This window comes from Sminthopsis crassicaudata, chromosome 3 (genome assembly GCF_048593235.1).
Source record: "Sminthopsis crassicaudata isolate SCR6 chromosome 3, ASM4859323v1, whole genome shotgun sequence".
In the NCBI taxonomy this organism is placed as follows: Eukaryota; Metazoa; Chordata; class Mammalia; order Dasyuromorphia; family Dasyuridae; genus Sminthopsis; species Sminthopsis crassicaudata.
In genome coordinates this window covers 465,188,030-465,203,129 of record NC_133619.1, presented here as the reverse complement: position 1 = coordinate 465,203,129, position 15,100 = coordinate 465,188,030, and the positions used below count along the sequence as shown (strand labels likewise).

The 15,100-nt window shown below is 38.1% G+C and overlaps 1 long non-coding RNA gene across 2 annotated transcripts in view; it reads right to left on the bottom strand.

Moving 5' to 3' along the window:
- LOC141562981 (uncharacterized) overlaps positions 1–15,100 on the bottom strand; it is a 51,848-nt gene that overhangs the window by 26,039 nt on the left and 10,709 nt on the right. The window contains exons 2-3 of one of the 2 annotated variants that reach the window (XR_012488293.1): positions 13,020–13,087; positions 2,442–2,715 (exon numbers count right to left, since the gene is read on the bottom strand). This is a non-coding gene — a long non-coding RNA (uncharacterized LOC141562981). Of the gene's footprint in view, positions 1–2,441; positions 2,716–13,019; positions 13,088–15,100 lie in introns of those variants that run through there. The other variant, XR_012488294.1, reaches the window with a different exon arrangement.

The following is a 15,100-nucleotide window of genomic DNA, read 5'->3' as shown; positions in this document are numbered from 1 at the left end:
ACTAGAAATTAGATAAATTGGAGGCAGAGGGAAGAGGAGAGAGGTCAAAGAATGCAATGGCCTCTCAGTCAGAGAGGTCAGAGAACAGCAACTGCCTCAGTCTCCTTGTATCATCCTCTCACAAGAGGAGATCCATTCTTCAGGGTCTGGGTTGGATCTCCAGCAGCCACTGTCAGGTGGCTCCCCAATTACAAAACCCTCCCCCCCATAATCACACAAACTGTTTCCATCAAATGACCACCACCTCTCCACCCTTCTCTCTTCCTTTGTCTTTGCATCTTCCACAGTCCATTTCCAGATGTAATTTTTCATTCTCCATAGCCACATTTAAAGGCTAATCTCACATTAGTTTTCTTTCTTCCCAAATCAGGAAGAGCTTCAAATCTCAAAGGGCATTGTGACCATCCTATTTTTTGCCCTGTGTGGTTACATATGTATGTGAATCTCAGGTCTTTTTTTTTTTTTTTAGTAGCTGCTGAATCAGTTTTTTCTCATTCTAAGTCCGTTTTCTTTAGTTATTGTTCATTGACCAGGTATTTTCTACTTATGGAATGATGGACCCTGGGGGAATTTTCTCAATTTATTCCACCCCAAGGTTGCTTCTACTTTTACTTGAATTCTGCCAAAGACTTCTAGAATTTAAGCGAAACAAAGTCAAATAATATTGGATATATGTAAGAAAAGAAATATCCAAATTATCTTCTGTCATAGGGCAGAGTTCACATGAAAACCACATAGGAATAGGTTAGAATGTTTTATTGATACCTAAACTCCAAGCCAAATGCATCACAGGAATATACAGCAAGGCATTCAAGCCTCCTTTGTCCCCATAATTCCATGGGGTAGCACTTTGTAGGGGGGACCTGGATGAAAAGTGGGAGGTATTCTTTGGTCAAAGGCACAGAGCTTCCCCAGTCATGAGATACACAGAGTTTTTTTAGATAAAAAAAAATCCTTATATCAAGGATCTACCATGGCAACTATCATGTCATTGGAAAGGCAATAGCGTCAAAAAGCCAAGGACCAATGGCAAAAGAGAGATTTCTCAAAATTAACCAGGTAGACTGAAAATCTATCCATGATGAGGTTTGATGGAATTACAATTATGCCAAGTCAGCAAGCTTGCTGGAAAGTTTCAACATCCAGTTCTAACTACAACTGAGGATGGTTTAAACTTTAAACATACCAGAGTTTGTAATAGGGGATAGTTTTTAAGAGAATAGGACCACAGCCTCCTTTATTTATTCAGTCCATCCCATGGTTCCACCCTCCTGGCCCATAAACTGAATAGGAGATTCAATTTAACCAGATACTAAATGACTTAGGTAGAATCTGTTGAATACAGCTCAGGCCATACTGGACCAACCTTAATACTGTGATAATTAAGTTGAGGATTAGGATAATTAATTATAGAAAGCCTCTGAGATATCCTTCCCAAAAGAATAGCTCAGATCAGGAGAAATCCCATGGCTCTACCTGTTGGATCTTAGAGACCCAGGTGGCTTGTTCTCTAATCTTTGGAGACTGTTTACTTCCCCATTGGTATTCTTTTCAAAGCAACAGACGTGTTGGGTGAAGACACCCCTTTGACTAGCTAGCAAATTATCTAAGGTAATATTTTCATCAAAAATCATTGGTGCCACGGAATGAGGTTTTCTCTCTAATGCACGGATGGCTTTATCTGTTCCTTTGGCTTTAAGTGGTTGGGTTTATAAATTGGCTGATAAGTTAAGGATCATGCTTCTACTCTGTTTTTTTCTAACTAGGGTAAGGAAGACCCTGACAAATCTGTGGAACCTGATTTCTGAAACACTCCACTAGGCTGTATTGACAGATCTTGAGTCAGCCAATATACCAAGGATTCATGGGAACCTTGCACCTAAGGATACAATCCTTATTAGGAACTGGTGTGGATGAGACGATGACATTACAGAGAATCATAGGTCCTTTATTCACTTGCAAAGATAGAGAACTTGCATTAAAACTAATGTTCTAGGTGGGGCATTCCCAGGTGGTTAAGGCAATGTTCTTCCCTTTGACAAATTCTAAGACTTTCACAGTTATAAAGTTGGAAGAACTTGGTTGCATAGCCAAAATTCTGAATGTCCCTAAATTTGAGGGGAAGGCATGAGTAGCAGAAGGATCCACACTGACTAGTAACATTGCTTAGTACAGCAAAGAAGCTATTTGAAAAGCAGAATTTACAAAAGACATATTCACTACCATCGAAGTATTTACTAATGATGTCTAAAATGCCTTTCTTCATTCTAAAAGAGTTGGTTTGTCTGATAACCATCAGAATACTCCCTACTTGGATGTCATAACCTGCATGTTAAATTCTCTTTTTTGGGGGGGTGGGCCCCCTAGGTAAAATTCAACAACAACAAAAAAAACTTTAGACATGTCCATTGAGTGTTTCTGAGGCCAAAGAATGCTGCAAGTTTCCTGGATGAGGCGACTAACTGATCAGTCTCATTAGTATATTTTGGTTTTATGTAGAGCCTCCTGGAAGATCCAGGCCAGGGTGGCCACCAGGAGTATTGTGATCCTTAATGCCAGCCATGGTAATATGATGATGTGGTCACAAGTGATGAGCCAGTGGTACAGGTTACAAATCAGGTAAATCAAGAGAACCCTCAGGAGAAAGAGGAGGTAAGTTGATAGTGTTTCTATCTCTTCCTCAGGTCAGGTCCAGGCTGTGTAGGAAAGCGCAAGCTGAAAAACATGCATGTACAGGGCTTGTTGCTCTATTTTCCGTTACTATTTATCTGACTCATATTTGAGGTCTGGTGGCTTTTAATTCTACCAATTTGTTTATCTTTTTCCTCTCCTTTCATTATCCACAGATTTTTGCCTGTCCCCAGCCTATCCTTTCCATAGGAAACCACCTATCACTCTCTCTAGCTTTCTACCATATTTCTTGCTCCACATCCTACAATCAGTAAAGGATCTGATGTACTAGTTCCTGTGGGTTGCCCCAGTTGCAGATAAAATCTTTAAGGGGAAAAAATCACAACTCTGGGTAAAGAAAATAATGTGGATGCTTTCCCTGTAAGACTGACTTTTTTTTTTGACCTGGAGGATTCAAAGGATTGAGGTCAGTAGCCCCAATATTTATGGAACCTGATGTAAACAAAGTCCACAACTTGCTTCTGTGGTTTTGAAGGGAAAAAGAAAGAGGCATCTGGATGTGTATTTATTCAGCGAAGAACAGCTGTCCTCCTGACTGAGTTTCAGTGTGGGTTTATGAGTTCTTTCCCCTCCTCCACCTCCTGTTAGTAGATTTGTAAGGAGATTAGTGAGTGGTGACAGCCTCTTTCTTTCACTAAGAGTGAAGAGGCTGTCTACCCAGCCTTTCAAGTTTTACTTAGAGTCCTGTATCTTTAAGAATTATTTGAGGTGACCATCCTATTATTCCACAACCTCCTCTTTCTTATCGATCACATAGGATATATGCCCATTTGATACACTGCTATTTTACCTATTTCTGGGTAATTGCTGATGTGAAAGTGGTCACTATCACTGGAGATACAGTCAGGACATCATAGCCTGAGACAAATATCCTTTCTTGGGGAATTGATAGAGGTTTAGCATCAAAATACACTTTGAATATGAGAACTCCATACTTTAAATTAAATGCATTATTATGTTAGATGCTGAGGGTGCAAAGTTCCTGTTCTCAAGGAGATCACAATCAAATAGGGGAGATAACATGCAGGATAAGTTGAGGATAATCAGAGGAAAAACACTGGAAGGAGTTCAAAAAAAGCTTTCTGTAAAAGATAGGATTTTAGGTAGGGCTTAAAGGAAGCTAAGAGGTAAAGAGGACATATAGTAGACAGAGAAAAATATTCTAATTCAGGAGAAGGAGGAAGAAAGCCAGTGTCATTGGATTGTTGAATGGGGAGAGGGGAGAGGATACTGGAGGATGTAGATATAAAAAGCCTGGCAAGGTGGGGTGGGGCAGGTTATGAAGAACTTTGAATGCCAAAGAGAATATTTTGTATTTGAATCTGGAGGTGATAAGGTGTCACAAAATTTATTGAATAGGGGAATAATGTAGTCAGATCTGTACTTTAGGATGCTCACTTTAACAGATGAGTAAGTTACATGTAACGGGGTATGGGAGGCTGAACTCCCAAAATGTATTGAGATTTCAGGCTAGTATATTGAAGTGTCTTAAAAACCTTATACTATCTCCAAAGCAAGAGGCAAAGATTTTATTATGCTATTGACAGTGGATTAAGTTCCAAAAGGGAGTTTAGCAATTAACAAGAGGAAAGATTCAGGCTAAATTCCTTAGCAGAATTCGCCATCAACAAGAGGGAAGATGCCATAATTAGGGTGGGCAAGTTCCTAATGAACTAGCTAAGCCATAAGATAGGCAAACCTCCTAATTAACTAGCCAGCAACAAAGGAAAGATGAAAGTAATGACCTGATGACATAAGGCAACGTAAGTTCCTAATGAATTAGGCATGACATAAGATGCTCAGTTCCTGATGAACTGGCTATAGGAAGGAGAAAGACACCATAATGCAGCCAAAGTACGTAGAGAGCTAACCATTGTAATGTTTAGTAGCAGGCTAAGTTCCTAAAAGGAGTTAGCAAGAAGTGGGGTACCAGTAGGTTCTTTTATAGGACAAAAATAATCTAGGCAGTTGACATCTATAAATTGGCCTTCTGGTTGAATACAATAACTGAGGGTTATAATAATTTTGTCCATGTAAGAAATTCTACTAGGAATTAAAAATTGATCCACTGCCCACTTTGGGACCACAAAAGTGGACAAGATAATCCTGTCAATCCTATTTGCTTCAGGAAATAGCAGTGGGAATTCTACTAGAACCTACTGCAACAAAGGCCCACTGAAATTCCACCTTAATTCAACAAAAGCATGCTCCCTATGGCCCACCTACCTATCATGGAGTTGGGGTCTTTTCATAGAGGTCTTATTCACCCAATCAAATGGAACTTTCCACAGCCATTTAAATATAAGAGAAATCTCTCCATAAGCTGTTGAGGAATCAAAGGAACCCTCTTTTGAATTAAAGCTGCTATGCAGTCTTATCCTGAGAGGAGGGGTCTCAGTTCTTTTAACTCATAGTCTCTGTGGCTATCATCACCATTCTTTATGAATCAGCACTCATAGATAATCAGCCCCAGAAGGCCTTAAACAATGTCTATCTTTTTATAAATGACGTTTTTCTCCCTGCTTCTGCTGACTCTCCTTTGGTTTTGTAGCTTTGAAAAGCTTTTGATTCCTTTCAAGTTCTGAAAATCTTCCTGGGAGTTTTACCTAGCAAGACTAAAAGTAGTTTTGTGGAACTAGAAATCTCATATCTGGCTTTCTTCTTAGCAACTAAATTGCTGTCATATAAACTACATAGATTATATTCTAGATTGTTAAACTGGTCTAAGTGATCTAGATCCTGAAAGAGATGGACAAGGAGAAAAGAAACAAGGCCAATAGACAGGATTCAAAAAAAAAAAAAAAAAAAAAATGGAAAGACTGAATATTTGGGGAATATTAAATATTATGGGAGGTTTTTTGTTTTTGTTTTTAAAGTTTCAAAATCTCCATTTACCAGAAGATCACAGAGTAAGGTTGCTGTTTTTAAATCAAACTTTAAAATGCAACTAACAACGAAATGCAAGTAGTCGGATATGAAAGTCCAGACTGAGATAAATTTAAGGAAACTCATATGACTTTTTAAAACTGATTAATAGTTCTTGCGATGAATCTATGCAGAAAGAGAAAGTGAGGCTAAAATAAGCCTCAACATGATCATTAAATAAAGAGAAGCAGTATTATATAGTAGAAAATATGTGGAACTTAGAATCAAAAGACCTGGGTTTGATTCCATTTCAGGGCAATGAGTTGGGGCACTGGATAAAGTACTGGCCCTCTGGAATCTGAGTTCAAATTCATCCTCAGACACTTACTAGCAGTGTGACTATAGTTAATTATTTATTAATATTGTTTGAAACTAACTTCATGTGGCTAGACATTGTTTAACCCAGAAGGTGAGTTGTGGGTAATACTGACCCAAGAGGGCTGTAAGGAGTAATTGAACCTCACCCAGCCTGGGATTTTGTATTGAGAGAAATTATTATTTTCTATTGTAACCAATTTTTAAATTATGATTGAGGTTTTTCCTTTTCTATTTCCTCACTTAGGGACCAATCCTTGTGGGCCAGTCAGCCTCTGAAGGACAAGGTTGATGATGAGATTGACAATCTTTAGGGCACATTCTCCTCCATGTAGAGAGAGACTCTTCCTCCCTCCTCCCTCCCCACCTCAAACTAGGCAAATTTACTTCGGATTAAAGTGTAAATAGAATCTTATCTAATCTAGGTGAATCCCACTTAGGCTTTGGCCCTTGAAATGTTTCCCATAGTTTTTAACTTGAGTGATCTGGGTGGAGATGGCTATCTTTGTCCTGACCGCTGGAGGCAACTGAGTCTCTAGATCAAGTCAAACTCTCAGTCTGAGGAGCCAAAGGCTTTAAACCCATCTCCTGGTCTACCAAATTACTAATTGTTCACCAATTTAGGTTGATCTTCCCTGTCAGGGGCATGTACTTTTCCATTCCATGATCTCCATAATATTGTTTTTGGCTACAAAGAGAGACTACAGACCATCAACTTATTTCCTAGCCTAAGTAATAAATTGATTGTTATTATCAAAAAGGTCCCTCTTGGGCTTTTCAGTGTCAGCATGATGTATTCTGCATCAATTCTCAACTGACATGACCTGAGCTTCAGATCATAGTTATATTACTTTATAACATGATTATGATGAAAAGTTCTGTGTGAATGTCTTTTTAATAGTTACTACCTAGTGACTGGCCTAATACATTTTGTTCATTTATTTATTATCTGAAGCTAAATATACTTAAAGTAGACAAAGCACCAAAACTGCCTGGTCAAGGACTCCTCAAGGTAATTCTTGTTGGGCAATTATTGTTTTTTATTAATTTTATAATTATAACATTTTTTTGACAATACATATGCATGGGTAATTTTTTACATTATTCCCTTACACTCCCTTCTGTTCCGAATTTTCCCCTCCTTCCCTCCATCCCCTTCTCTAGATGGCAGGTATTCCCATACATGTTAAATGTGTTATAATATATCCTAGACACAATATATATGTGCAGAACCGATTTTTTTTGTTGCACAGGAAGAATTTAATTCAGAAAGTAAAAATAACCTGGGAAGAAATATAAAAATACAAATAGTTTACACTCATTTCCCAGTGTTCTTTCTCTGGGTGTAGTTCATTCTGTCCATCATTGATCAAGTGGATCTGAATTAGATCTTCTCTTTGTTGAAGATATCCACTTCCATCAGAATACATCCTCATACAGTATCCTTGTTGAAGTGTATAGTGATCTTCTGGTTCTGCTCTTTCACTCAGCATCAGTTGATGTAAGTCTCTCCAAGCCTCTCTGTATTCCTCCTGTTGGTCATTTCTTACAGAACAATTCCATAACCTTCATATACCATAATTTACCCAACCATTCTCCAATTGATGGACATCCATTCATCTTCCAGTTTCTAGCCACTACAAAAAGGGCTGCCACAAACATTTTGGCACATACAGGTCCCTTTCTGCTCTTTAGTATTTCCTTGGGATATAAGCCTAGTAGTAACACTGCTGGATCAAAGGGTATGCACAGTTTGATAACTTTTTGGGCATAATTCCAGATTGCTCTCCAGAATGGTTGGATTCTTTCACAATTCCACCAACAATGCATCAGTGTCCCAGTTTTTTGGGCAATTATTGTAAGATCGCATAAATGTTCTCTTTGCATCCAGGCTTCCACTTCTTCAATTCTTCTTCCACACAGTTGTCAAACTGATATTTCTCAATTGTAGGCCTGATTGTTCCTGCCACTCCTCTGCTCAAGATTAGAGACTCATCATCTTTAGGATAAAATAAAAACTTTGGGTTTCTCAAATAAAATCTTTCATAATCTGTCTCCAACCTATATTTTCAGACTGATTTTGTATCATTATCCCTCATGCATACTAATATCCAGTCAAAACAAGTCTACTTGTTGCTTCCTGTACCTGATACTCCATCTGCTGTTTCCATACTTTTTCATGGCTACCTTTCATGAATGAGAAGAATTCCATTATTACCTTTACCTCTTTGAAATCAGGGATCCATTCAAAGTTCCGCTTCAGTGACTTCTTTTTTAAGAAACCTTTTTGGATTCTCATATTTGTTAATATCCTGTCACAAAATATTTATTATTTAATTTGCACATATGCTGTATGTATTTATTTCTGGATTATTGTATTGCTTTTGTAGAATGTAAGCTCCTTGAGCTCAGGGAGTATTATTTACTTTCCTGTTTGTATTCTCTGTGACTAGCATAGGACCCTACCATATCATAGGCATTTAACACATCTTTGCTTATTAATTTGAGACAATATTCTGTGATCTGTGTAAGTTATCCAGCTGGAGGAAAGGGATGGATTGTGTCTCTCCTATTCTTTTCTATGTGGGAGGAGAGGTTTCAGAGTTTTGTTACTTAAAACTCCAGGAATACTTCTTTATGCTGAATTTGATGTAGATAATTAAGCTGATGCTGAATTTGATGTAGATAATTAAGCTGTAGTCTTTATAAAATAGCTTTCTTAAGTTATATTTACATCTTAGAAACTTTAATGTAACTCTTAAAACAGATATTTCCATTTCTGCAATTTTGACATGTGAATAAAAATTGATTGCCAATAAGCAGAGGAAAGCTTGTACACCTACAGAGAATAATCAAGATAAAAGTATCTTGATTAGATTCTTCAGACTTAGAAATTCTGAAGACAAGGGTACATCAAAATACCTCCACCTAAGTTAGATAAGGCTGAGTGATTTAAAAGTGGTGAAAGCATTTTGTGGTTCATAGATTTGCAAAGTGATACTCCAAAGAAGCTGGAATCTCACTGATATCTATATTACTTCCAACAATTCAGATCACAACCCATCCATGTCTTCCCATATTGTGACTTAATGAAAAATAAATTTTTGTTCTTTTATTTGAACAGAACTCTCCCTAACTATTTTACTAAGAAATAAAATTGAATTTTCATTTAACAATGAAGATCTGCGTGTTTAATACAACAATAGGTAAACAACTTTATGGAGTCCTCTCCCTCTGAAGTGAGGAGAGCTCTAGACTCATGCATGTGCAGTCCTGGAGCACATGAAAAAAAGGGTCAAGCTTTCTTATTGTCCTGGGATCTTTACAATCCTACCTGGGGAAATTACTTAAAGCTTAGCTTTTAAGTCTTCCTAAAGGGGACAAGAAAATCTATATTTGTAAATCAAATACGAGATATCTATCTTCTGCTCTCTACATAAAGGAAAAACTTAATACCACAACTGGCAAGTAAACATCTACAAAATAATTATTTTTTAAAATTAATTTTTCTTTTCTTTTCAAAGAAAGATCAACCTTCTTTCTCTCCTTCACTCTCCCCCACCCCACTGAGAAATTAAAAAAGACAAAATCTATTACCAAGTATGATCAAACAAAAGAAATTTTTTTCATTGGCCATCTAAAATATGTGCATCTATATTGAATCCAGTCATTTCTCTTCCAGGAGAAGGGCAGCATGTTTCATCATGAGTACTTGGAGATTGTAGTTTATTATTATGCTGATCAGAATTCCCTATGACACCTTCTTTCCTTTTTTCAACTGTTTGTACTTTGTACACTCCTCCCTGCCTCATCTACCTACTTTTACTGGCATCTCATTTCTCAAGGTGCACTGGAGTTAATTTCCTTATGAGACATTTTGAACAAGTGAAACAGAAATAAATAAAAAGTATGTAGAAGAAATTTTTCACAAGACTGGGAGGCAGAGTGGGGCAGGGGAAAGATTTGAGCCCCAGCTCTGCTATCAACTTTTCTATACAAGTTCAACCAATTAACCAGCAAGAATTTTTAGATAGTTTTTCTATGCTAGACACTCTTCTTGGAGATGAAGATACAAGTACAAAGAATGAAACAGTCCCTACTCACAATGAGCTTATTTTCTAATGGGTGACCCAAACTTTGAGATTCAAACTAACTCCTTTCACACAAAACAAGTGGTCTTTTCATTTGCTCTTCACTTAGGGTCCTCAAATAAACCACATCTCCTTGATAACCATAACATTATTAATAAGAATACTTAAAGTACCTATTATTTTCCTGATGTGAGATACAACCAAGGGCAGTACCTTACTTGAGAGCAGATTATTAAATTTTCAGTGTTAACATTTGCACCTTGGAAATTAGTAAATACTACATATCAGAAGGGCAGCTAGGTGGTGTAGTGGATAGAATCATGGACCTGGAGTCAGGAAAGATTCATCTTTGTGAATTCAAATTTGGACTCATGAGCTTTTACTAGCTGTTTGATTCTGGGCAAATCATCACCCTGTTAACTTCACTTCCCTCATCTATAAAATGAGCGCTAGAGAAGGAAATGGCAAACCATTCCAATATCTTTGCCAAGGAAACCCCAAATTGGGTCAGGGAGAGTCAGATAAGACTTAAAAAAGAGTGAACATATCAGGACTTGACTTATGATGGAGAAAAAGTGTTTTGTGCATTCATTCTTTTTTTTCCTGTAGAGCCAGTCGGTAAAACATTTAGAAGTACATCCCAGACATCTGTCTACCACAGCAGATACCAACTGTTCTATTAGTCCGACATTCTTTGTAAATTCCTAGGTTCAAAAATATTTAAGATCTGTTGGCCAACCTTATCCATGGGCTTTTCAGAATTTTACTGGGCTCCTTCTTGGATGACAGCTGAAGAGACCCTCACCAAAAAACCCCCACTTAGAGCTAGTGTTCCATTTATATCATCTTTGAGGACCTGATTGATTGTTGTCTTTTACCAAAATGACATCACTATGTTAGAGTCGAGTTACAGTGTGCCTGACTATGTGTCTGACTGTGGTTGATCAGACCAATATGAATTCAGAATGCCCTTTCACAGCTCAGACACAATAATCCCTATGAACATTTGGGGTAGATTATCTAACTTTGTGCATCGCGTGTTCCTTCTGGGCTAATTCAATCCTGCTTTGTTCATAGAGCACAGTGCCTTCTCTGATGAGGGCACACCATGCTGGATGGTCCTGGGTCAGTGCTTCCAAGAGACTCCTTGAGAGTGTCCTTGCATTGCCTTTTCTGACCATCTTGTGAGCACTTGCTCTGTGTGAGTTCTCCATGGAATAATTTTTTGGCAAGAGGACATTTGCATTCCAACAATGTGGCCAGTGAAGTTGTGCTCTCTGCAGTAGAATTGGAATACTTGACAGTTGAGTTCAAGAAAGGACCTAGTGTCTGGTATTTTCTCCTGCCAGGGAATCTTCAGAATCTTCCTAAGACAATTCAAACGGAAGCATAGTGCTGCAGACTGTCCAGGTTTCACAGGCACACAACAGTGAGGTCAGCACAATGGCTCTGCAGACCTTCAGTTTGGTAATCAGTCCATACCTTTCCTCTCTCATATTTTCTTTCAGTCTCCCAAACACGGAGCAAGCTCTGGCAATGTGCGTATCAATCTTATTATCAATGTGGGCATCCCTGGAAAGTGCACTGCCAAGATAAGGGAACTTATCCACAGCATCCAGAACTTACTATTTACTGTAATGGTTGGTTCTACATATGGATGATGTGGTATTAGCAGATGGAGGACCTGTGTTTTCTTGGTGTTAATTGTTAGGCCAAAATAAGCACGAGCAGGAGAGAATTGATCCATAGTTTGCTGTATCTCAGCTTCAGAGGCTTCACTGAATGCACGATCATCTGCAAACAAAAAATCATGCACCAACACTCCTTCCTCTTTAGTTTTGGCTTGTGGCCTTTTCAAGTTGAATTTACCATTAGCTAACTTTGATTCCATGTTTGTCCTCATTGAAGGCATTTGACAACATGGCTAACACATCATGCTAAAAGGCATGGGAGCAAGCGCACAGCCTTGTTTCACTCCATTGGTGATTTGTAAGGGCCCTTTAAATGGGCTGCACCACAGCGCATCATTGAGGCCCGGAAGTAATTTCTGTGGATATTAGGACTGCCTTGCAGGTGGGATCCTGGCCATATTCGTAATGGGTGACTCTCTCCCTGATTGGCTGTGTGTGTGACCTCACAGGTCCTTTATAAACCCACTGCAGGCAGCAGTTGCTCTCTTTAACCTGGCGCTCTTCACCCTGGCTCCCTAGCCTGGGTGGCCAAGCCAAGATGGGTAGCCAAAAGAGGTAAGGATTTTGGTAGTGAACACGTGGGTGGATCTTCTGACCAGGTGTTCACTTGGGAACCAACAAGTCAGGGCATCAGCCAGGGCATTCTGTGAGTAGGTATAATAAAGGCTTTTAAGATTACACGTGGCTGTTCTTGAGTGCGCTACCGGTTATTAAGCTATAGATTCAAGAGATCGTGGCCAGAGACCTTTGAAGGCCTCAGAGGAGGCGAGCCGGGTAGAGTTCACACTGCAAAGGACAGTGGTCAAAGGTATACTGTTGGGCCTAGGACAGACTAGTAGTTGTAACTGCCAGGAGAGCATGTTACAGTGATTGGAAAGCTCGAGAGCATTGCCCACTGTCCAGAACACGGACAAGCATACCAATGAAATTGATGTACTATAGTGATGAACTTCTCTGAGCAATTGAATTTTGACATAATTTTCCATAAGCCCTCAAACTGACAGTATCAAAGGTGTTGGTCAGAGCTACAAATGTTGTATACAGACCTCTGTTCTGCTCCTGGAATTTTTCCCGCAGTTTTTGGGCCGTAAACACCATATTGACAGGTCCTTGGCCCCTATTGTAGCCACACAGGCTCTCAGGAAGATGACTTTTCTAGGTGTAGGGTCAGCCTATTAAGGAGAACTCTGGCAAAAATCTTGCCAGCAATGGCTAAGAGAGATGACTCCCCTCTCCCCCTTTTTCCCTTCCTCCCCCTTCTCTTGCCCACCACCATGATTGCTACAGAATAATTTATTCACTTTACCTTTACAAAGATGGACAGCAGAAGCATCCTTGAACTCCCCGTGGCATGACTTTCTCTTGCCATATAATCTGGAAAATTTCAGTCAGCTTTTCTATGATCAATTGACGGACTCTCCCTCTCTCCTTCCTACCCCCTAGGTAGGTCCCTCCCCCGCCCCCCCCCCCCCCAAAATCTCAGTTGGAATACAGTCAGCACCTAGTTAGTGCTTTACTATATTAAAATTGCCTAATGGCACTCAAAACCCCCTTCTTCATTTGGAATTTCAGCTAGGAAGTGATTGATTTTAACTTAAGATAAATAGTTTCAGCATTAATTGATGATGATGGTCTGTTGAGAGCCCTATGGAAGTGTTTAGCCCATCTGTCTAGGATCATATCCTCATCATTAATCAATGAGGCACCATTAGCATTGAGTAATTGAGAGGCACCATAGGTCTTTGGCCCAGAAGTAGTCTTCAATGCATCATAAAAATGCTTTGGATTGTTACTATCAGCATAAAACTGAATTTCATCTGCCTTTTTAATGAATGCATGCATCTCTCTAATTTACTTTTGATGGAATTGAATGCTACCTTCCTAGAGATCTATCTATCTATCCATCTATCTATTATCTATCTATCTATTTATCTATTATCTATCTATATCTATCTATCTATCTATCTATCTATCTATTCTATCTATCTCTATGTTTATATATAAAAAGGGGCGGGGGAGATATCAAGATACATTTGAAAAAGTATGTACTTTGATTCATAGGATTGAAAAAACAGCTCAGCTACTTATTGTCTTTGTAACCTTGGGCAAACTCTTTAAACTCTCTGGGTTTCATTTCTCTCAATTATAAAAAGAAAGGAGACTGAATTGGATGACTTTTAATATGCCTTCTAGATCTGAAATCTAGAATAGTATTCTTATGCCCTGATGACATCTTAGGTTCCTTCTTACTCCAAATCATAAGATCATATAACTCATTCTCAGTGGTTCTTTACTGACTAAAGCTTATTATTTTATCATTAAAACAACTCTGAGAGTTGGAAGCTATTATTACCTTTTTTTTTTTTAGTTGAGGAAACTGAGGCACAGAGAGGTTAACTGATTTGTTCAGTTACCAGATTTCTGAGGCTATAGTGAGTTATTAGAGGACTACACTGCAGGAATACTGAGCACAGTAAAACATCCCTCACCCCACTATGATCTTTTTTGACTTTTCAACATGTTCCTCCTAAAAGTTAAGCGAATAGAGGCTCAGAACAAATATTAAGAAAATCCAAGTTCACATGGTCAGCTGACAACAGAATTAGGCCCATTTGGACAGTGAATGCATGACACATAATTAATAGATTATAATAAACACAACAAATATATGCTAATATATTAATATAATTTTAGAAAATATATAATATAACATTATGATTATAATTTTAGATATGCAAATTACAATTTATAATAATAATACACATTATAATATTGTACATCATATAACACATTATATAATTATATTAATATTATAATAAATTAATTAATTTCTTATTGATTGGCCCTGTGCACATTTGGTATAATGCTATAAAGTTAGAGTAAGTGGAGTTAAGAAATGACACATTTCCATTAGATTAATAATTTGGCCCTGAAGTCTTTTTTCCTATCACTATATAAAAAGGGGCGGGGGAGATATCAAGATACATTTGAAAAAGTGTGTACTTTGATTCATAGGATTGAAAAAACAGCTCAGCTCAGGTAGTGATATGCTCATGAACTTTCAACAGGTGATGTCAGAGGATGTAGTCTAAACCTGTTAGCCTGGAATTCAGGGTTCTAGAAAGAGCACTGAATGGACATCTGAAGACTTAGATTTGAATCTTGTCTCTGCCTAGATATATACATATTACAATTCATGGAAATTTTCTATACCACAATCTCATCTGTAAAATTGGGGAAATGATACTACTTATTGAATAGGACTGTTATAACAAAAAAAAAGTTTTTAAACTTCCAAGCAGTATATAAATCTCAGTTTTGGTTATTACTACCCTGCTTCAATTTACATATCTGATTTTATTTTCTACTAATACTAAATCCAAACTC